The sequence below is a fragment of the Zingiber officinale genome, chromosome 2B (genome assembly GCF_018446385.1).
Source record: "Zingiber officinale cultivar Zhangliang chromosome 2B, Zo_v1.1, whole genome shotgun sequence".
In the NCBI taxonomy this organism is placed as follows: domain Eukaryota; kingdom Viridiplantae; phylum Streptophyta; class Magnoliopsida; order Zingiberales; family Zingiberaceae; genus Zingiber; species Zingiber officinale.
In genome coordinates, this window is record NC_055989.1 from 105,116,614 (window position 1) to 105,138,055 (window position 21,442).

The 21,442-nt window shown below is 38.2% G+C and overlaps 2 long non-coding RNA genes across 6 annotated transcripts; both read left to right on the top strand.

The window, feature by feature from the left end:
* The first annotated feature begins 233 nt into the window (after positions 1-233).
* On the top strand, positions 234-2,445 carry LOC122046642. The gene is made up of 2 exons (XR_006130331.1): positions 234-1,097; positions 1,216-2,445. It is a non-coding gene; the product is annotated as an uncharacterized LOC122046642 (long non-coding RNA).
* A 2,621-nt stretch (positions 2,446-5,066) lies between these two features.
* Positions 5,067-20,203, top strand: LOC122046643. Of its 5 annotated transcripts, none has more exons than XR_006130334.1 (5): positions 5,073-5,943; positions 8,242-8,472; positions 18,771-18,827; positions 19,304-19,387; positions 19,765-20,203. It is a non-coding gene; the product is annotated as an uncharacterized LOC122046643 (long non-coding RNA). The 5 variants fall into 5 exon arrangements; XR_006130336.1 differs by having other exon boundaries at positions 19,314-19,387; XR_006130333.1 differs by having other exon boundaries at positions 5,067-5,943; positions 18,771-19,387.
* The last annotated feature ends 1,239 nt before the right edge of the window (positions 20,204-21,442 follow it).

A 21,442-nucleotide genomic window follows, 5' to 3' on the forward strand; every position in this document is an offset into this window, starting at 1 on the left:
TAAAATGACTTTAATCTTTTTCAAACTCTAATTATTTTTTACTAAATCTTAAGATTGATTAAGTCGATCTAATTAAATTAATTAAGAAAAAAAATTATATTTGATATTTGAGGTCATTAATGTGATTAGGATATATGCATAGAAATTTATTTTGTGTTATTTGAAGATTTCTAGATCTATCTTCTATATTTAGACATATTTATTTTTATTTTTTAAAAACCCAAGAATCTAGTACGAATTCGCGACGAACTGTATTTTCATCGCCGAATCACATTATATCATCCGACCCCCCAAAAAACCTAGGTCATCTTTCGATCCTTTCTCTCTTTCGGCCCTCCGTCGATCTCGCCGTCTCCAACACGCCGCCCTCGAGGTGCTCCTTCCCCTTCCCTCACTGCCCTCCGATCTCCGCCGCCTCATCGTCAACACCACCGGCCAGTCCATCATCGTAGGACATCGATTGCTGCCTTCAGCTCTCCAGCGCCCGCGACGAAGCTAGGAAGGAGAAGAAGGCGAAGGAGCCAAAGGAGAAAGGCGAGAGCAAGGTGACCATCTCTAGGCTGCTCAACTTCATCGACGGCCTCTGGTCGACGTACGGCAGTGAGTGACACATCGTCTTCACCACCAACCGCGTGGAGAAGCTGGGCCCGGGGCTGATAAGGAAGGGGAGGATGGTCATGCACGTCGAGCTGGGGCACTATGAGGTTGAGGCCTTCAAGGTCTTATCCAAGAACTACCTGGAAGTGGAGGCGCATCCCCTGTTCGAGAAGGTGAGAGAGCTTCTGGCGGCAGTGAAGATTTCGCCGGCCGACGTCGCAGAGTAGCTGATGCCCAAGAACATACGTGCCCACTACAAGGCCACCCGATGCTTGCAAGACTTGATCCGTGCTCTTTGGACCTTGATGAACAGCAAGCAACTGAAGGATGAACTCATTTGAATCTGGCTATTGTTATTGCTATGAATTAATATGAGTATTTGCTACTTAATTAGCTCTAGCTTTTCGCTAATGAGTCCTTCAGATGATCCTACGAAGGAAAAAGTGCCTTTTTATCTGATTGATTTGATAAAGTGTGTGACTTTAGTGGCGAATGATATGGTATTGGAGCAGTGCTTCTGCCAAAATTTATTCTTTCTCTTGAATTTAATATGTGCTCAAGTTAGTATTTTTCATTACATGTCCAAAAAGATCTTATTCCCGTTCTTAACATTTTCAGATTTAGAGTCAGCTTCGTCCAATGTCTATGGTTTTAGGGCTTTTTAGCACTATAAGATGTGCAGTAACTGAAACAAGTGTTTACAGGTATGTATATGTATATTTTTTTTAATGTTTCCACTTGAATTATATTTTTGAATTTTAGCTTATAAATGATGTTTTTTCAGCTAGATTTTTTATTCTTATCATATGTTTAGGTAAGTACACATGACATAGAGAGTTCATTTGTTGTTTCATGCTGATAGCTTAAATTTAACATTATGATGATTAAGGCTGTTTTGAGTTTGTCATGAATTTTTATGCACATAAAGGCAAATCTCAATTCTGCAACACTAAACCTTTTTCAAGATTTAGCTATGCTAATTTTATCACTGATGAGTTAGAAGCAATTTATTTGTGTTCTTTTTTACCTTCAACAAACTCTTCCTTTCATGATTGTACTTGTGATTTAAAATTGGACAATCACTTAGCCTGTCTGGAACAAAATTATGAACTTGGAATTCTGTCCACATTCCACAACTATTATGGATTGCTTCGTTTGGAATAACCAAACTCTTGGATATTATAATTCTATGTTTCAGAAGAATTGGAACTTGAGAATCTTATTGACAACTTGTTGGTGATCAATTCTAGAGATAAAAGAATTCTAAGTCTATAATAGTTATAATCTTCAAGAATTAACTTCTGATCTTATGTTTGAACTGATGGGAAATGGTATTTCATTTCTTAATGTACTTTACTAACTTTTTCCTGTATTATGAGTACACATGCTTCTTTATTAAATATGGGTAAAAAATAATGAAGCAAAAGAGTGAGTGGATTAGATATTAGAATTCTACTTCCCAATTTTTTATTACTCCAAGCAAAAAATACCATTGGTACTAAGGAATTGGACTCTGGGTTACATGATATGTTTCTGTGACTGTAATTCTTTTTTTATTTTATTTTTTTTGAAATTGGTAATGTGCAAATACTCTGTGTTTGTAGCAAGGAACCTACGGAAATAGTAGACTTGTACTGGGATCATCTTGGATTCCAATGGGTTCCCACTGATTATATGTATAAGATGAAATGTACCCAAAATGGGATATTCACAGAAGGAGAATTGATACATTATGGGCAGGTTAACATAGAGCTAAAATTCATGATTTGTTGCATTTAAACATATTTAAATTTTATATGTAATTATGGGTGGGGCATTGAGATATGCTATTGCACCCGTTCTTCTAAAGGGATAGAAAATATCTTGTTTGTGACAATAAATCCAAGCAATTTGGTCTATGTTCTATATATGCCTTGAGAATTAATAACTCATCTCTACTATTATTTTTTTTTAACAGTCCTATGGTGGAGTAAGTAAGTCTTTACCGATTAAGTTTTATATTAGTATTTTTTTTCAATGTCATGTTATAGTTGTTTGTATATTTTTATTTTTCCTTGATACTTTGCATGTTATGCCATGTTTTGCATATTTTTGACTTGCCTACTATTAATCCATGCAAAGTTAGCTATATAGGTTTTGATACTTTTATTATATCATAGAACATTTGATACATGTATTTTTGATTAGGTCTATACATTTTTTTTTTGTTACGCTTAGTTATAAGTTTCATGTATACATATGGTTCATGCAATTTAGGATGAATCATATCTTTTGCCATATCATTTATTGTTAGATACATTTTTGTTGTTATAAATATTACTTATTGTTTGTTTGTAATTTGACGCGGGATAAGAAGAAAGGAAAAAGGTCTTGAGGCATGACGATTTGTATTTTTTTTGTCGTTTAGATGACTTGTTAGGTTTGTTGTTTATATTATGACGGTTGAACTTTGATATATTTGGATATTATAACTTGTTGTTTCGATGATGTTTTATTATGTATGAATATGAAATGTTTAATTTTAATTGACTTCTTTGATTGTTAATAGGATGTGTTGGATATGTTAATTGTAGTATGTGTTGATGTGTTATATATGATGTGATTATGATGTTGTATGTATGTAAACATGTAAACATAATAAAAGTAAAAACAGGGGAAATGCTTGCAAAAAATTTTGAGTTTTCCGACAAAATTTGCGACAAAATTATTTTCATTGCAAATTTATCATAATATTTGGATTCGTTGCAGATTTGCGATGAATCTGGATTCGTTGCAGATTTGTGACGAATTTGGTTTCGTCCCTAATTTGCGACGAATCTAAATTCATTACAGATTTGCGACGAATCCAAATTCGTTGCAGATTTATGACAAATCTGGATTCGTCCCTAATTTGTAACGAATTCAAATTCGTTGCAGATTTGAGATGAAAATATATTTTCGCTGCAAATATATGAGAAAAAATTAATGTTTTTAGCATTGTTCATAATTTGCAACGATATTAGCAACGATTTTTTACGACAAATTTGGATTTGTCTCAAATTTGGGATGAATCCAGATTCGTCGTAAATTTGGGACAAATTTGGATTTGTGGGACGAAAAAAAAGGATTTTTTGGATTTGTCTTCTTCGCAAATATGCAACATTTTTTGCGATGAAAAACAATTCGTTGCCAATCTGCGATGAAAATATATGTTCGTTGCAAATTTGAGATCATGAAATTTGGGATAAATTAATTTTTGTCGCAAATTTCTAACGAAATTTGTGACGAATTTTAATATTCGTCCCAAAATTTTGCGTTGAATTTTCATAAATTCGTCGCAAAATTTTGGAATGAGAAATTAGCGACGAATGTTTTTTTGTCGCCAATTTTGTCGCAAAATTTTTTGCAATGAATTTTTTAAAAATAAATCATCCCAAAATTTGTCCCGGACTCTCTTTTTTTTTTTTAGTGAACACTATAACCAAGGAAGACACACAAAACATACCTGGAGGATAACTTATCACGCTTGACATGTGGTCAAAGAATAAAATAAGTATAACAAAAAATACGTAAAGAGGAATAATCAGAAACACAACCATATAATTTTTGAAAAGGAGACATTTAAATTGTGAAAAATTGGAATTATATTAATTACATGAGTAACAGTAAGAATCTTTTCTCTCCAAAATTTACTAAGAACATTTACAAATAATTAGAACGAGCGGGTTGTCTCAACAAGATGTCTACACTTTTTCTCCGCAATCTCATTTTGTTCAGGTGTTTCTTGACACAAGATTTGATGTATAGTACCTTCTAATGCAAATAAATGAGAAAAAAATATTGAAAGTGTACTTATCCTCCAAATCACAATAAAAATACTTGATAATAGTTGAATGTTGAGTTTTAACAATAGCTTTAAAGTAATTAAAAATAGTAATATAATTAGATCTGTGTTTCATAAGATAAATTCAAGCATAACCAGTACAATCATCAATACAAGAAACATAATATCTTGATCTTCCTTTTGCAGTAACAGGAGAAGACCCCCATACATCAGAATGAACAAGATCAAAAGAATTAAAAGAAAAAGATAGACTTTTATTGAAAGGTAACGTAAAAAACTTTACTAATTTACAACCACTACAATAAAAAATATCATGACTTTTTAAAGTTTCTAATACTCCAGACGAAATTAAAAATTATAAACGGGAGACTGAAACATGACCTAGATGAATATGTGATAATCGACATTTAGACACTTTATTTTATTGATATAACTCGGTGTTTTTATCCTTTTATGTATCTAATTATATATTTTTAGTGTGTTTCATGTGTTTGAATCTTTGTTAGTTTCCATTTCAATTCCTATACATTTTATATGCATGTTAGATATTATTTGATTATATTATGTTTTACAAAATTGAGGGAAATAATAATTAAGAGGAAAAACACTAGGTTGATCCAATTACGATTTGGTTAAATTTCTATATGCTTAAGGGAGATTAAGTGAAGGAAAAGCCCAAATTCAAAATTCCATAGCAAAATCCAAAGCCCCAAATCAAAACCCTAATTCAAGGTGGGGTTCGATTCAAAGTGTGGTTTGGTTCACTTAAAAGATTAAAAGGTAGCTCTGGTTCAAGGTGGAATTGGGCTTTAGGCAAGTTCTCCTGTGCGCGATTTTGTACATCATCAAATCCCGACACCACCTTTCTCCTCTCCTCGTGATTCTCTCTAAGCGGCGATGGGCGGTAGCATCTCCGGTGGGTCCTGTGAGCAGCGACAACATCTTTACGGTGACGTCTCCGGTGGAGTGGTTCTACTCCATGCAACGAGGCTCCCTTCATCTCCATCCCAAAGCGGTGACGACATAGTGAGCTCTGATCTAGGGCTTTCACCAGAGTGATTCTTCTCTAGCGATTCCCTTGCTTCTGTTCCTCCCTCAGACGAAACTCCTTGTAGACGTGGTTGCGAACACAAAGAGTTTTCAATAGAGGAGGGAATAGTCGGTTGATTCATCTCTATCTCTAGCGAGCTTCTTCTCAAACTTCATCACTGAGCATTATTGTGACTCCTTACGGAGGTGGTCACAATTTCATATAATCTCAAATTCTAGCTGACGGTTTCATAGCTCAACCTCAGTTCTTTACCAATTAAAAGTTATTCCTCTGTTGTTAGAACTAGTTTTGGTTTTAGTCGTGCTGGAATTCTGTGTGGTTCCGTTGATACTGTAATTTTTGTTGTTTCCATGTTTCATCCAAGTTATCAACTTTATGCTATTGGGAGCTGTAAATCAGAGGTTTTATCATCGGTGTAGCTTCCCACAAGCTCTGGTGGTTCCAGATCAGAATCCTTCGTGTGACGGCTAAGGTTAGTTGACTTGGAGTTGATCATGGGAGATTGGTTTGGATAGTTTATCTACTTTCTTATTTGATTGTTTTATGTTTGATTAATTTAGTTTACTTTCTTGTTTAACTTAGGTGTTATTTTCTTATTTATGTTTGATTGTTTAGCTTCATACTTTGTTAGTTTTATTATGTATGATTGTTAATCTTGTCCCATAGTGCGACAATGTGGTGTAAGTTTATCAATTATGTATGGTTAGATTTTTTTTTATTATTGTTTGAGTTTGTTTAGTTCATTTACACTTGTTTGAATGCTACTATTTCCTTATGCACATTAGTGTTACTTATTATGTTGTGCCTGTCGATAGATATGCTTGTGTCGTAAGGTGGCAATGCGGTGCAAGTTTGTCTTCGATAGTTAGATTGGATTTCAGTTTCATTTATGCATATTTATTCTGTAGAAGATGATACTTGTAGTGTAGAGTGACATTGTACTATGGGTTCATCATTGCTGGTTAGTTAGGATTTCATTTATTGTATTAGGTTTAGAAAATCCCAGAATAAAACCCCTTGGTTTGATTTTATTTGAAAACAAACATCCTACCATTATTTTCGTGAGAGAGATAACTTGGTCCCCTATTATATTACCTTAGTGTAGGTTAAGAGGTTCAGTAGATTATAAATTGTTAATTTGATTTGCATAAGTGACAGTTGAGACCTAATCAAATTTTAGAGTCGTTGCCGAGGAACTTAATGATATTTATTTGTTTTTAGATTGTATATAAGTTTTATCTTTATCTTGTTCGTGCTTTTCTGCTATGTTATTTTATTTTTCTTTCGATGTCACTATTAGTATCTCCCTTTTGCTCTTGAACTTTGAAGGTTGAAGGAAAGGAGTGAGGGGAGTAATACTATAGCTATGTCATGAATAAAGGCATGTTTTGGCCATTTCCATCAATTAGACCACCTTTTTAATTTTTTAAATATTTTTTATTTTATTTTTTAAATTTTATTCTCTCTTATTTCTATTTCATTGGTGGTCACAAAAATTTAAAAATATTATTAGAGCTTAATTATTTCATCTTTTGTATGCATGCATTTTGTTTTATATATTTTCCTATATTTATATAAGTGTTTCTAGTAAGACCAGGAAATCTTTTGTTTGTCATTAGCAGTTCTAGTGTTGCAGTGTGTGATCAGGACCTTATATTTGATAAACAACATGGAGAATAACACTAAAAAGACTATTGGAGAGTTTTGAGAACTAGATTTGTTAGATGTGTCCTTTTGCATTCGATACTCTGATTTGGACGCAGACTTCAAATTATGGCAAATAGTACATTTATTACTAAAGTTTCATAGACTTTCTGGTGAAGATTCTAATAGACATCTATAGGAATTTCATATGGTATGTTCTACATTGAACTCACATGGCATATTAGAAGTTGTTAGCCTTCGAGCATCTCTATTCTCACTGGCGAATTTAGTAAAAGATTGGTTGTATTGTGTCTCCCACCTAACTTTATCACTAGCTGGTTTGAGATGAAGAAATCATTTATGGTGAGTTTCTTTCCTGTTTCTAGGACCGCAGCTATTCGGAGGAGTATTTGTGAAGTTCAACAATCCACATGAGAACCGTTACATGAATATTAGGAGACATTTATTGCTAGTTGCCATCAGCACCAGATTAGCGATTAGCTATTGATTATACACTTCTATGAGAGATTATGTTACATAATAGGAGTATGGTTGATGCAACTAGTGGAGGGGTTTTATTTAACAAGACATCTACTCAGGGCAGAGAACTTATTGAGATGATGGCTGTAAATTATCAGCAGTTTGAGACTAGACTAGTGATTGCTAAAGATATTCATTCCTTTGCCAAAGTATTCCCGACCAAGATCTAGTATCATTAGCTTAATCCTCAATATTATCAGCTCTATCAGCAGGACATGTATAATTTATTTAAAGGATTCAGGTATGGAAACACATAACAAGAGACTTCTGAGTGACCCCAGTATTACTAGCCTTATTTTCAGTATCAGCAGCCTGAGTAGAGTTTTAAGGAGTAGTTGCAACAATTTTAGCAACATCAAGAAACATAGTTCTAGGAAAGGACACATTCATCAACACAGTTACAGTTGTTATCAGATCAATATATCTCATCAATTTCCGAGGAGATGGATTGTAGAGTTTATGATATTCATGACTTTGTTTTAGCTACTGTACATGACTTCTAGTTTTGAATATCATGATATTGTTGTTGATCCTAATAATATTGTTGTTGATGATATTACTGTTCCAAGTATTCTTGATGTTACAGGTGTTGTTGATAAGGATGGAGGTGTAGGGACTTGTGTTGTAGAGACAAAGCCCCAAGAATCGTTTCCTTTGATTACACTACCATCTAAGCCAGTCGAGCTTGTTGTTGCACTTATTGACTATGGAAGTGTAAGGATGATCCAAGAATCACTTCTTTCGATTGCATGACCACCAAAGCTAGATCCTTTATCGGTTTAAGAGAATGTCACATTCAATATTCTAGACTCTCCAGGTGATGTGCGTAGATTCTATATAGTATTTTGTATTGTTTAGCGCACGTCCTTCTGTATTCGTTGCCTATGATCTATATTTTTACACCCTTTATCATATTAATTTCAACATAATTACTATCTTGCATCCAGAGATATGCTCGGTGCTTGTTTTAACTTTCAGGAGCAGTTTGGAGCGGAAAAAAAATGCTAAAGATGCAAATGAAGATTAATTGAAGCAAGGAATGGAGTCTGCAACTCGTTTTAGAGATAAATTGGACTTGGCCATGCTTTAAGCCATGACCAAGAGAAGATCAAGGAGTTGGCCGTGCCAAATAGCATAGCCAAGGAACAAGAAAAGACGTTGGCATGCCAAATGGCATGACCAAGAAGTGGGCTCAGCACAAATAAAGATTAGGTCGTGCCTCAGAGTATGACCAGAAGATATCCATGTCATCTTCCAAAGTCAAATTGGGCTTGGCTGTGCCTTGAGACATGTCCATACACTTGAAGGTGCAGTTTTGAAGAGCTGGTCGTGCCAATTAGCATGACCCAGAAGAAATAAAGTAGAGTTGCTCTACTTTTGTCGTGCCAAATGGCATGGCCTGGCCATGTGGACAGAGCCAAATTGGCTCTATTCGTGCCTTAAGGTATGGCCAAGAAGCCAGCAGCAGGGAAGGGTCAAACCCCGAGCAGCCGGAGCCACATAACGACGGTTATCCATCTTCCGACTAAGGAGTGGTGTGAGTCGGAATGCGCTGGATCCCGAGTCCCTGAGTACCAGATAATCATTCAGGGGTCGCTTGTACAAATATGGGTTGACGCCTAAGCCCGTACAATGGTCATGCCTCTGGGAGCGCTCGCGGACAGTCATACCCAAATGTCCACTGGGATAAATTTTTAATATTTCTTAATTTATCTCCGATCGACTTTTATAATTTCCTGGTTCCTCACAGTATTAGGTAGAGAGTCTAGCCATGTGTCAAATGCTTGTATTTTTTGAGCAGGAAGTTAAGTAGCTGAGGACGCCGAGCGGCCAATCATTCGCTTCTCTGGCATAGCTGGAGCAGGTGAATGCTGAGATGGCTCAATTAAGAGCCGATTTGGCTAAAAGCACCGAGCAACTAGAGGCGGAGAAAGGAAAAAATACCGAGCAGGCCACCCAATTAGCTTTGCTTAATAAACAAACCAACACCTTTGAATCTAAAATCAATTCGGCCAACACCAAGAAGCTCCGGGCTATTGAAGATCTGGAGATCAAAAATAAAGAGTTTCGGGTGTTGGCCCAGAACTTGAAGGAAGCTGAGGCTACTCTGAAGGCAGAGCCGGACGAATGTTCGGTCGAGCAGATAGCTGTGAAAACTCAGCTTGCTGTAAAAGATGAGGAGATGGCGGCACTGAAGGCAGAGTTGGAAGCCTCTCGTACAGTCATAGAGACTTATCAGGAGGTTGAGCTAAGTAGGTTCAAGCTCATGAAGTGATCCTACATATGCTCGAATGCTTTTAATGACAAGGTCATTGATTGGGCACTTCGTCTATTCTACCTTGCGATCAACGGGACACTCAGCCAACTCAAGGAAGGCGGCTACCTCCCCACCGCTCTGACAAGTAAGGTTATCAGTCGGGATAAGCTAACTGAGTCATTGTCCAATGATGTCTTAGATTATTTGGAGTGAGTTGAGAGTTCTGCCTCTGTAAAAAATTTGAAATATTAATGAATGCTTGTCCGTCCGGCTAACATTTATATTCATCTAGTATTTTAATTTTTCGACTCATTTTTTGAGCATCGGGTAAACTCAAGTGTGGACTTATTGATCAACAATGAGTTTATCTGTTTGTTTAACCGACCAGTTCCGAGTTTAAGTTTGTCGTTTGAACGATGATGAAGTCATGGGTTTAAGGTCGTCGCTTGACCGTTGATGAAGACAAGAGTTTAAGGTCGCAACTTAACCATTGATGGAGACAAGAATTTAAGGTCGTCGCTAGACCGTTGATGGAGACAGGGGTTTAAGGTCGCCGCTCGACCGTTGATGACGATAGGGGTTTGAGGTTGCCGCTCGACCATTGATGACAACACGGGTTTAAGGTCGTCGCTCGACCGTTGATGGTGACAGGGGTTTAAGGTCGCCGCTCGACTGTTGATGGCGACAGAGTTTAGGGTCACCGCTCGACCATTGATGACGACAGGGGTTTAAGGTCGTCGCTCGATCGTTGATGGAGATAGGAGTTTAAGGTTGCCGCTCGACTGTTGATGACGACAGGAGTTTAAGGTCGCCACTCGACCGTTGATAGAGACATGAGTTTAAGGTCGCCGCTCGACCGTTGATGGAGACAGGAGTTTATAGTCGCCGCTCGACTTTTAACTTGGCCTAGTCATCCCAAGAGTCTAGAAAGCTTAGTTTTTATTTATATCGACCCTATATCCAGAAGGCATATACACGAATATATTTATATTTGCTCACGCACCTCTCACCCGGGCCTGTAGGATTGGAGATGATTTGTGCTCCACGGTCGCTCAGCTCCAGTTTTCGTTTTACAAGTAATAGACTCCCAAGCGGAGTTTCTGTACGACCTTGTACGGTCCCACCCATGGTGCCTTGAGTTTGGTGACATCATCGACTGGCTTGATGTTCTTCCACACCAGATCATTGACCTGGAAGAACCTCGGGATTACCCTTCTGTTATAGTTCTGCCTCATCTGTTGTCGGTAAGCCATTAGTCGAATGATCGCTTTATCTCGCGCTTCATCCACCAAGTCAAGCTCCATTAACCTTCATTCACCATTTCCCTTTTTGTAGAGTAGCACCCAGTCGGATTCTACTACAACCTCTACAGGAACCACCGCTTCTCCTCCGTACACCAGCTAGAATGGTGTTATGCCGGTCGCCTCCTTTGGAGTTGTGTGAAGTGCTCACAAGACGCTTGAGAGCTCGTCGACCCAGCTACCTCTTGCGTGGTCGAGCCGAGTTCGTAAGCCTATGAGAATCTCCCGGTTAGTGACCTCCGCCTGACTATTGCTCTAGGGGTAGGCGACTGAGGTGAAGGCCTGCTAGATGACATAGCCTTCGCACCACTTTCTGAGCTTCTGACCTGCGAACTACCTCCTGTTATTCGAGACGAGCCGGTGGGGGATGCCGAACAGACAGAGGATGTTTTTCCAAATGAACTTGATAACCATCTATTCACTTATCTTTGCCAGAGGCTCAGTCTCCACCTATTTGCGCACTTTGTAGTCACGCGATGTCACCTGCTGCCAATAGGTTGCTTGCACCTTGTGGTGACACAATGTGCATGCTACCGATAGGTCGCGTAAGGATGAAATTTAGGGCATTTTCTTTTATGCTTTGATCTCTTTTCTTCTGTTTTCTATTCATAAGATTTTCTTTTGTAATTTTATTTTTTTCCATAACGTTTGTGTAGGATCGAAAAGCGTTAGAGGGGGATGAATATCGCTCTTGGCTAATTCGTTCGTTTTAAAAGAATAGAGTAAATTGCAATGGAATAAGAATAATTAAAGAAATGACACACGTTGGTTTTACTTGGTTCGGAGCATGTGGCAACTCCTACTCCAAGGCCCGTGATCGTCGATTGCTTACGTTGGGAAATCCACTATCAGTTCGAAAATTACAAGTATAAGTACAATGATTTATATTTTAAGTGCAACAATAAAGGTATACCAATGACTTTTCAGATCTTGAAGATTGTGTTTTTGGCCGTCGGAGTCGCGTTGCCTGGTTGCCGGAGTTGCGTTACTGAGTAGTGTTACGCAACCGCAAGTGCACGATTTCGTAGTCAGTAATAAAAAGATTATCGATCCCATAGGGATTGTTGATTAAGCACTAGTTAACTTCGCACGGTGAATTATCTAGACAAACGTAAGATTGGTTGGAATAGAAAATAAGAGAAAGAGAAGAGATGGTGGATCTTGAGAGGGGTTGAGCTAAGAGGATGTGAGAGATGATTTGAGGTGCGATTCTAGGATTTTGGTATCTTTGTGATGCTAGGCAATTTTACATAGATTGCTTAGTTCCTATCCTTTATGTTTATGCTCTTGTAGAAAGTTAGATGCATTATCGACTCTCCCTTGTAGTGGATAAGTCGGCATGATCTCCTACTCCATGTCATATGTTACTAAATGGAAGTGATTCCTATAAAGTCCATTAACGGGGTAACCTGTCACTAATGCCCCTCGGTCATACAACACAGAAACACACTAACACACAATAACATAGAAATAGAAATAGTGATTATGTCTGATCCTCTACTTCCTTGTGGAGATTTGCTTCTCCTTTGGGCAACTTATCACTAGCGCCCCTCGGTCATAAGATCTAGGGTATCCCCCTGCGAGATTAACAATTCTATACAACCATGTAATAAAACATGCAAAAGATATATATATGTTTCACACACACATTTCATCAAATATGAACAAGGCATTAATAAGTCATTGAATAGAAGTATGGCAAATCCACATAGTTTTACATCTCCATCACATCACAAATACTCCCTAATCTTAGAAAGGAGATCTACTCCATTGAAAATAAATAATAGCCTCAAAATATAAAGTAAAGCATACTTACAACACTAGATGTGAGAAGAAAGGCAAGAAGAGATGCTTATCGATATTTCCGATGTCTTGGGGATGTCTCCTTGCTTCGGAGATGGACGGATAGTCAAGGGATGGAGGTGAATGAAGTTCTAGGGTTTCTCCCTAAGGGGAGAATCCTTCCCCAAGGAGAGGGACGAAGTCCCAACCCCAAGATGTGTTAAAGAATGAGGTTCTTGACCCTTTTATACCTCCTCCAAATTGCCCAGAAAAATCAGGATTATCAGGGTCCGATAAATTGGAGTTTTCACCAATTAAATCAGGTTTTCTCATAATTCACCTAAATCAAAGTTGTATCTCTTGAAATTATCTACAATATGATATTTTGATCAAGCACAGGCTTTAACGGAGCTAAAAGTTATAGTGGTTCAAAGTTTGGTCTGCACTCTGGGCGGAAGTCCAGATGAACCCGTAGTTGGGAGGCATGGCCGTGCCATTTATCATGGGTAGACAATGCTATCTCTCTGTTGGATCTGAAGAAAAGTTGTAGATCTTGAAGTTATCTACGTTTCAATATAAAGAACATCCCAAAACTCCAACTGAGCGCAAAGTTATGGCCGTTTTATGATCGGTCTGCAATCTGTCCAGAATTCAGCACAGCTCTGTTTTGGCCTCGGCTTTGGTCACATGGCTGTGTGGATTCACATGGCCTTACCCGACTTCCTCTCGGGTTGAGTCACACGGCCGTGTGGATTACACGGTCGTGGCCTTCTTCTGCTCTGCCAAAGTCACATGGTCATGTGGATTCACACGGCCATGACCTTCTTCGCCTCCGGAAAGTTGGCACGGTCGTGCCATTTTGCATGGCAGTGTGCTGCCTGGCCATAGGATATTGACACATTTGTGTGATTCACATGGTCATGACCTGATTTTCCTCTGGTGGGGGAGCGCGACCGTGTGGGTCACATGACCTTGGCTTGATTTCTTCCAAAGTTGTTCTCGTGTATGTTTTTGCTTCATTTTAGCTCCAATATATGTCTTGTCAATCAAAATATGCAAAGAGCAGATCTCTGAATATAATATAATGGAAATATGACATTATAATGAAATAGGGTGCAATAAATATAGATTATGCTAATGAAATATAAGTATATGTGCGTTCAAATATACATAAAAGTGTATATAATCTACGCACATCAAGTAGTAGGATCGTCTTGTAGAGTAATGCGCAGTAGAAAATCGTAAAGAGAAGTATGTTCTTGCCTCTACTCAAACCTGGCTTAAATAGTCCATTGAGGGCGCCTCCAACCTCCATAGGAGGCGCCTCCAGCCCGAGTCCACAACGTCGATAAGCTTCCGTGGCGTCCGCTGCTTATCCACCCGAAGGCGCCTCCAAGCTCCATGGAGGGCACCCTCCATCCAACATTCAAGGCGCCTTCCATCTCCTTGGAAGACGCCTTTGCTTCTTGCTGTGAGGCTTTCATCCAAGACACTCGAGGCGCTTCCAAGCTCCATGAAGGGTGCCTCGAGTATTATTCATCTGAGGCTTCCATTGGGCAACTTCATTCCTGCAAGGCATATTAGTCCTGAAACAAAGTATACCCTGCAAAATCAAGTTAGCACAATAAAATACAAATAATATAAGTATTTGATAGTCATCAGACTGTCCGGTTCTAACTCCGAGTTTCTCAGAAACCCTAGGTTGAACCGACGCCTACTGTTTCCTCTTCGGGGAACGCGTCCTCACCTGTCGCCAAATTGATTCTCCAGACCAACTGGACTTTTGCTCAGCGTCTGAAGCTTCCAGTCTTCATGCTGACATTCGCTCCACGACTCGTTCAGACTTCCACTCAATCCGCGACCACCAGGATTTCAACATAGAGTCTCCGACTCTAGGATTTTGCTCGAAGCGCTCGACCCATCAAGACTTTCCGCCTAGGGTTACCACCCCCTAGGGTTTTCCACCTGTCTAGAATCCACTAGAACTTTTGCCTAAGAACACTTAGGACTTCTTGCAATCTTATTCAAACTTGTTAGACAACAAATAACTTTAACTTTGAACCCTTTAAAATAATCAAAATACAGGTTCAATCGTTTGGTGCTTCCTGTTGGACCCCGTGATTATTTTGATGTGATCAACCAAGTTAAGTTAGGTCCTGTTTGGTTTTGATCCCTGTGTCTAAGTGTGCAGGAGCTTACGATCGCAGGAAATCGAGTGGAAGACGCAGCTAGCGAGAAAAACTGAACGGGAAGGAAGTCGATGGGCTCGGTGCGTCCGAAGGACGAGAGAGCTGCGGAAGAGTACACTGGTGGACGAGAAGAACATGCACGACGTTCAAGGGATGAGAAGCCGGGACAGAAGCCTACTCGAGGAGAAGGTCGGAAATTGGGTTCGGGTGAGCCCTATTTCGGTTAGACTTCGGAAGCTAAAAAGGAGAAAAAGAGAAGCTGAAGTTATTTATACCCTGCAGCATTGAGGGTACTCTCATGGCGTTGAGGGCGCCCTCCATGGCATTGAGGGCGCCCTCAACCTAGTCTTTGTGATCGTTGGCATGCGGATAAAGCTTTATCCGCTTATCCCCTTGGAGGCGTCCTCAACCCTTTTGGAGGCGTCCTCAAGACTCGAGATAAAATTTCCAGGAGCTATATAAAGGCCCTTGGAGCTAGAAAATAATCATTCTACTCAGTATTCAATTTCCTAGCAACTCTTGAGTTCTCTAAGTGTGTAAAAAACTTCTCCGCCTTCAGAGAAAGAGAATCTTAGTACGTTGTTCAATCGCCTTAGATTACCAACCATCTAGGTTGTAACCAAGTCAAATTACTGAGTCTCTTATTTTTTTATTTCTTTTATTTTATTTGTTATTATTTTATTGTTGCTATTTTAGAGTTGAAAGATCGAGGAGGGTATTTTCTTATTACATGCAATTCACTCCTTCCCTCTTGTCGGCCCCGTTGCACCATCAATTGGTATCAAAGCTAGACCGCCTCAGAAGGACTGACCGCCGACTAAAGCATCAAGATCAAGACGATGGCCGGTGCAAGTATTCATCCCTCGAAATTCGACGGAGACTTCGCTACATGGAAACGTCGAATGGAGGTATTTCTCAAAACAGAATTTGATATTCTTTTAATTATGAAATATGGTTTTGCAGCCCCTAAAGACAAGGAAGAATACAACTGGACGAAAAAGGAACAAGCTGATTTCGTAGCCAACGGAAAGACAGAGTTCCATCTGCTCAGCGTTTTGCCGCCCTAGGAGGTAAGTCGGATTGTAAGCTACGACTCCGCCAAAGATCTCTGGAAAAAATTCCTAGAGCTCCACGAAGGTACCTCAGAAACGAAGTTAGTAAGGCGCGACATCCTCCGGACTCAGCTTACAAATCTCTGGATGAACAATGGTGAGAAGGTAGCACAACTCCAAGCAAGAATCAAGGAGCTAATAACTCAACTAAATAACCTCGAAGAATCGGTAACAAATAGATATTCGATCCGGTATGCGCTCAACGTCTTCCCAATAACTCCAGAATGAGTGTCCTTAGTAGATTCATACTACATCTCTAAGGACTTTGAGGTAAGTACGCTAGAAAATTTATTTTCTACATTTAAACTTCACGAATCTCGAATTGCAGAACCTAAATAAATAGAGAAGTCAAATCTCAATGTTGTCCTACAAGCCCAGATGGTCGATCCTGACTCTAAAGCGTCAATCGACGAAACTGAAGTGGTGCTATTGGTAAGAAAGTTAAATAAGTTTATTAAGACTAATAAATTTAGATCGCGGTCGAGAAAGTATCAGTGCAACAGAAGGATGGTCCGATGCTACAACTGCAACGAAGAAGGGCACATCAAGGATGACTGCCCAAAATTAAAGAAAAGGGATAATGAGAAGTCTCAAAGACCGATGCCCTCTAAAAGCAAGAGTCTTAAGGCTACATGGGATGAATCATCGTCCTCCGAATCAGAAGTCGAAGCCTTCTCAGGAGTAGCACTGATGGTCAACTATCAAATTGAAGAAGAAACCAGTTCAGAGATAAGTATAGATGAAGGGGGAGAATCATCAAAAGAAATCTACGATGAAGGGGGAACATCAGAAATGAAGGTAAGTAAGGTATGTACTCTAACCCCTAAACAGTCTTTTCATTTTATCAAAATTCTTACAAAAGACTTAGTAAAATTAGAAAAAGAAATTGCTGACTTAAAATTAATGTTAGATAATTTAAAATTAGAAAATGCAAATTGAAAATCTGAAAATTGATGCATACTTTAAACAAAACAAATTTCATAAATCAAAACTTAGAATTTATGAAAAATTGAATTGATATATTAGAAAATATCAGGGACAACTTAGAAAAGTTTTCAAAAGTTATGTATCTCCTAAATACTTGATTAATTTAGTAGGAAGAAATCTATACTGGGTTTCAAAATCTTTTCTACATTAAACTTTTGTAAGTTAGCGCTTTCAGCAAGAAAAATTAAACAGTTAATTTTTTTATGAGGCTTTGTCTAAGTGGTTGTTGCTCCAATAACTAAGAAGGCCTAGTGCTTCGCCACTGCCTAGAAGTCGAAATATTGAAATAAAATATTTAATTAACTTACTGATAAAGCATGAAAATAGAAATTAGATAATGCTTTAACAAGTTTTTTTTAACATATTTTTTTAGAAATTTCTCAAAAATATTTTGTTTAAATTGCCTAAAGGTTAGAGTTCTTTGTTAACTTAGAATTTATTTTAAAAATTTCCTATCCCTTTTTTGTTATGATCAAAGGGGGAGAGATAGGTATAAGTCTAGGGGGAGTTAATTTCTTTTTACTAATAGAGTTTTTATGTTGCAATTACTTATATTGAAAATTTATGCTTAAATATTTTATTTGCATTTATTATTTGTCTGTTTTTACCCTAACTTGAATTTGGGTTGATGCACATCAAAAAGGGGGAGATTGTTGGACTCCATGGTTATTTTGATGTGATCAACCGAGTTAAGTTAGGTCATGTTTAGTTTTGATCTCTGTGTCTAAATGTGCATGAGCTTAGGAGCGCAGGAAGTCGAGCGGAAGACGCAGCTAGCGAGAAGGACGACACTAGAAGGAAGTCGACGGGCTCGGTGCGTCCAAAGGATGAGAGAGCTGCAGAAGAGTACACCAGTAGACGAGAAGAACGTGCGCGACGTTTGAAGGATGAGAAGCCGGGGCGAAAACCTGCTCCAGGAGAAGGCCAGAAATTAGGTTCAGGTGAGCCCTATTTCGGTTGGCCGCAATCACTCAAGCAATCGGGAGTTTGGAAGTTGAAAAGGAGAAAAAGAGAAGCTAGAGCTATTTATACCCTGCAATACTGAGGGCGCCCTCATACCGTTGAGGGCGCCCTCCATGGCATTGAGGGTGCCCTTAACCTAGTCTTTGTGATCGTTGGCATGTGGATAAAGGTTTATCAGCTTATCCCCTTGGATGCATCCTAACCCTTTTGGAGGCGCCCTCAAGACTCAAGATAAGATTTTCTTGGAGCTATATAAAGGCCCCTGGAACTAGGAAATAATCATTCAACTCAGTATTCAATTTCCTAGCAACTCTTGAACTCTCTAAGTATTAAAAGGCTTCTTTGCCTTCAAAGAATGAGATTATTAGTGCGCTGTTCAACCGTCTTGGATTAACAACCATCTAGGTTGTAACTGAGTCAAATTGCTGAGTCTCTTATTTTCTGTTTCTTTTATTTTATTTGTTATTATTTTATTGTTTCTATTTTAGAGTTGAAAGATTGATGAGGGTATTTTCTTATTGCAGGCAATCCACCCCTCCCCTCTTGTCGATCCCACTGCACCATCACTTCCTGCACCAACAGTTTGTACTCTTTGCTTTCTAATTTCTATGTTTAGTGTTTATTATATTTTAAGTTGTTATATATTGTTTCCTTATAGTCATAATGTTCTAACTAATTTACAAATGAGAATGAGGTTATCTAGAGAATCAAATTATCTAAGAATAATCTATAATTATTTAATGAGGTAATTCTACTTTTCTATTTGTATGTCTTTTTTTATTTTTCTTAAAAGATTGTTTGAGACTGCTTATAAATTGCTACATTTTCTATTTCTATTATCGAAAAAATGATGCTGAGGAAATTTGTCTAGATGCTTTCGAAGCCTTAATCTGAACCTAATTGATTTGAAAGTATGCTTGACCTCTTTCATTTTTATTTTCCTTCCAAATCAAATTTACTCTTTTATGTTATATTAATAAGCAAACTATTCTTTTAATGACTAGATAATTATGTTTAGTAGCACATATTCTATCATGACTTATGTTTCACTCATTAGTATCATGCAGGATACCAAGAGCAAATATTGTATTAGTCACAACAACCAAGAGCAAATGTTATATTCAGAACCATCTTTTGCTTGGTACTATTTACTTACTATCTACTATAGTTTTATTTATTAATACTATATGATTATTTATTAGCAGTATTTAGAGTTCGTGTGATATTGTATTTGTGGATATTAAGTTTTTTTAGTTTGTGATTTAAATTAATCAATGTGCAATAAGAAAATCAGCAAGTGATTTCTATTGTCTTGTATTTCATTTTGTTATATGTTCTTAGAGATTTTAAGTTTAAGATTTAGATTCGAAGAAAATTCTACCTAAATATTTGTTCACATTGACATAATTTTTATGATTTTGTGATGCCTATTATTTCAGAGCCAAAAAGTCTTCATGAATAAACTTATTGATTCTCTAATTATGGACTAATTAGCGGATGAACATTGATATTGATTAGTCGAAGGAAGCTATTGAAGACAAATCATAAAGGATGGAGAAGCATTCGAAGGGCGTAAGGCTGATGGAGGAGGCTAGAAGGCAAGGTCATGAGAAGACCTAACAACAAGGACAAGGCTGAAGGAAGCATCTTGAATGCAAGAAGTGAAAGATGGGGGAGCATCCAAGGGACGCAAGGCTGATGGAAGATGACTAGAAGGCAAGGTCGAAGTTGTGTGGGTGAGGACGAGTGCACGAGAGATTGTACTTGTTGTAAAACCCTAGGTTTAGGATTTTACCAGTCGATTGGTATTTGGACCAGTCGACTGGTTTCTGTGCCCGACAGCTGTGAAAACCAGTCAACTGGTACTGTAGCCAATCGACTGGTACTATAACAGTTGACTAGTAAAGAGTTGTTAGCAGAATCGCAAATTCTCTAGAGTGTCGTTGGCCAGCACTAGTTGACTGGTACAATGACCAATTGACTGGTAATGATAAAATTAGCTTCTTGATTTTACAAGCTGATACAAATGAAATCTTACAAGATTTACAATGAAGAAACCCTAGCTTGCTCTCTTCTTGCTTGTAGACACCTCTTGAATCTTGAAAGTGCAGCAACACTTGTCTCCAAAAATCTTCCAAGAACTAGTGTGAAGAGTACAAACTCACACACACAGTAGATACAAGAAGAGAAAGATACAAGCTGATACAAATGAAATCTTACAAGATTTACAATGAAGAAACCCTAGTTTTCTCTCTTCTTGCTTGTAGACACCTCTAGAACCTTAGAAGTATAGCAACACTTGTCTTCAAGAAACTTCTAAGAATTAGTGTGAAGATCTGTGCTCGGTGAAGAGAGTGGAAGAGAAGAGATTGAGAGCGAGAGCGAGAGCGAGAGCTATGAACAATGCATATAAAACCCTTTTATCGGACACATAACAACTAGTTTTTCAACCTTAGTGACTACTCTAATCGCTTAAGTGTTCTTAGTCGATCAAACGAATTGATTAAGAACCTTTCTATTCGATCACAAGAAACCCCATAAGTGATTAAGCCTATCTACTTAATCGTTAATCGAACTCTCTGTGTCTTTCATGAAAACTAGCTTAAGCGATCACCCTGATCGCTTAAGCAGGACGTAATCGATTACGCATGCCTAATCGACTAACCTAATCGATTAGGCATGCTTCTGTTTTCTCATGTCAAACTCCTTAATCGAATACCCTAATCGATTAAGGTCTTGGTAATCGATTACCCTAATTGATTACCAACCCTAACTTCTTCCATCCAAGTCTAGGGTTCCCTTTCCCAACATCTGATCAACAGTGACCTGCTGGGACTTCTTATTGCCTAGCATCTGGTCAACCTTGAATTGTTGGGACTTCTTCACTAAGTGTCAGGTCAATCCTTTGATCCACTTGAACTTTTTTCCTTGTGCTAAGTATTTGGCCAATCCTTTGACCTACTTAGATTTCCAATCACTAGGTGTTCGGTCAACCTTGACCCACCGAGATTTTCACATGTTTGGCTTCACTCACCAGGACTTTTCCCACTGCGTAGCTTCGCTCACTAGGACTTTTCATCACCTAGCTTCACTCACTAGGATTTTCACCTAGCTTCACTCACTAGGATTTTCTAATTGTTTGGCTTCACTCACCAGGACTGTCTACACCATGTGTCGAGTCAACACTGATTCACTT